The sequence below is a fragment of the Pseudophryne corroboree genome, chromosome 3 (genome assembly GCF_028390025.1).
Source record: "Pseudophryne corroboree isolate aPseCor3 chromosome 3, aPseCor3.hap2, whole genome shotgun sequence".
Lineage (NCBI taxonomy): Eukaryota > Metazoa > Chordata > Amphibia > Anura > Myobatrachidae > Pseudophryne > Pseudophryne corroboree.
This window is the reverse complement of record NC_086446.1, coordinates 167,751,370-167,754,238: the sequence shown is the minus strand read 5'-3', so window position 1 is coordinate 167,754,238 and position 2,869 is coordinate 167,751,370. Positions and strand designations below refer to the sequence as shown.

The following is a 2,869-nucleotide window of genomic DNA, read 5'->3' as shown; positions in this document are numbered from 1 at the left end:
TGTCAAGCTACGACGTTTTGGTTTTAAGTAGTATAATTGTTTGCATTATGCGCCTTTGTGTATGGATTATTTTGCAATTTTTTTTCTAATTTAAAGTATACACACCCAATGAAGTCAGGCAGAAAAGCATAAGCATCATTTAGTTTACTTCTCATCAGGTACCACATATGTTTACATCACAATTAGGAATTTGCATAAACATATCAACAAAATAGTATGTTCATAAGGACATTCTTCATATTTCTACAGTACGAAAGAGAAGCAGCACAGCCAGGCCACATCCAACACTGCCAAGAGATGCAGATGGTGGCAATGCAGGTAAGATTTTACTGTAAACACATATTCTGCAAACACATAGAAATACAAAATGTTAATGATTATCTTATCACATAGGTTCTTCTTCGGCAAATCCCCCTCCACTAAGGCGCCCATCACAGGGCTCGGTTACTGTGGCTACGAGGCCACCCAAGAGACGCCGTCTTGAGGCTGAAGCTCCAGCACCAGCATCACCACCCCAACGGCGCATCTCCGCAGTGTCGGCCCTGCCACCACTAGCTCTTTTGGCCAGCCCACAAAGTGAGGATCCACAATCCCCTCAGTTGTCTGGTGAGTAAACATAACAATTACCTGTAAATAAGTAAAAAAACAGTGGTGTAGATTTATTAACCTGGAGAAGGCATAAGGAAGTGAAAAAACACTGATATGTGCAAGGTGATAAAGGCAGCAGTACAAAATAAACACAACTGTTAATGTACATATTGGAGCTGTTTGCCTTGTGCCTTTATCACCTTGCACATATCACTGGATTTTCACTTCCTTATGCCTTCTCCAGGTTTATACATCTGCACCACTGTTAGTACAGAGAAAAAAAAATGACACAAATGACCAGTCATCCTTGCAGTAATCAACAACAACAAGCAGATGGTGTTAAGGTATTTTTAGATGGTTAATTGTCAGATGTGATGTTGGCCATATCAACACATTTTTGTAACATAAAGTTTTGCGAAAAAAACCAACATAAATGTTAAGTCTCATCCAATTGTTTTGCATGGCCAACAACACCACTTCTAAACATAGGGCACCTTAATACTTTTTCACCCATTGTTAATGTGTACATTTTAGACCACTATATTTGTTAACGTTTTGGGCAGACCACTGACTGCCTTGAACAATGTATGAGTGTATTGGTCAACACATTTATTGTATTGTGTGTGTTGTTCCAAAGGAAGCTTCCTACCCAATATGTAAATGTAGTACTTTGTATTTGTTAGAGTTCTTCGTGTTTAAACAGTAATTATGGCTCTGAATCCAACTATTCCCACAAACTTTTAACAACTGAGTAGTGAACGTTAGAAGCCACATATTTTTAAAAAAAGGTGAACAACATAGTTAAGTTTAGGCCACAATCTATTTAGCAATTACAACATTAATATTAAGAAGTAATGCATGTTGACGTAAAGCTATAGTTAGACCAATGCTACATATTTACTAAATAGTGGCTGTCTTCAACCCCATACAGACCTAGCCATCATCACCGAGGATGCCCAGCAGGAACGTGACCAGGAGACCTTCACACTCCACCTGCAGGCCATCGATCCTACCCAGCCAACCACGCCGCAGGACATACCCCAACCACCCCAAACATCCCACAGCCCCCAATTGAGCACAACACAAGTCGACACACAAATGGGCCCTGAGTTTTGGAGCCGTTGGTCGACACAACAGGCGCAATACTGCGCAAGCCTCAACACCCACAGCCAATACCTGTCAAGTCTGCCCCATCATCTGCCTAGACTGAGTCGCAACTCAGGCAGACGTATAGTGCAGGTGGGCAGAATCGCTAACTCCATGGAGCAGATGAGGGCAGACAACAGCCAAATGCAATCAAACCTCCAACGCATCTTGGATGAACAGCGACGGCAACAACAATCACTAATCCAGATCATACAACACAACCAAATGATCAACGACAACCTATCACGAATAATAGCAACCAACACTGCCGCTAATACACAGCTCACAGCAAGCTTGAACAATCTGAGTCAAAGCCTTAGTGTGTTGGCATCACACCATGTGACATCGAGCTCGGGGACAACTACACCAAGCCACACCCCAGTTCAATCCCCAGTTCGACGATCAAGTCGAACCCGCACCAACGAGCCAGCACAATCCTCGGCACCCAGCACACAAAAAAAAACCAAATAATAATGCGTGCTCATAATATGTTGACCATTAAAATGTGTTGTTTTTTCCCCACAAAAATTTGTGTGTTAAAATGAATAAATTGTTAACACGGAATATGTGTAATGTTTAATTAGCTCCACAAACCACATGCACATTAGTGTCTTGGGCCAGATGTGTATTGGTATAAATATATTGCCTGCCCCTAGGTGTCCTCAGCTCAACGTGTGTCTAATCTATGGCACCCACCACATTGGCCATGGCCGCAAGATCAGATAAAGCTACCCTGACTGCATGCCACTGCGACTCCTGGGTAGGGAAGCAGAGAGAGGCATCTATGTAGCCATCCAAGACATCCAAAACCTGAGTGGACATTCCAAAATTAAAGGTGAGTGTCATGACCTGTAATCAATACAATACTGTGTTATATTACATTACAGAAGCACCACTTAGACATAGACGTGTATGTATGTTTTAACTCACCTGAATTAAATATTTATAGAAGGTGGCCTGTGAGATACTAATTACATCGCCAGTCACAGGCTGGAAGCTGCCAGTAGCCATAAAGTGCAACACAGGCAGGAGTTTGTGCAGGCCTGAGACAGAGCGAGAGCGTACTGTCTCAGGGTCTAAGTTCAGTTTGACAAGGTCATACAGAGGGAAAATGTTATTTACATTTAGTCCGAGC

The 2,869-nt window shown here is 42.3% G+C and overlaps 1 long non-coding RNA gene across 1 annotated transcript; it reads left to right on the top strand.

Annotated features, from left to right (window-relative positions):
- Positions 1-225: 225 nt before the first annotated feature.
- LOC135057556 (uncharacterized) lies at positions 226-2,332 on the top strand. The gene is made up of 3 exons (XR_010244199.1): positions 226-318; positions 394-606; positions 1,520-2,332. It is a non-coding gene; the product is annotated as an uncharacterized LOC135057556 (long non-coding RNA).
- The last annotated feature ends 537 nt before the right edge of the window (positions 2,333-2,869 follow it).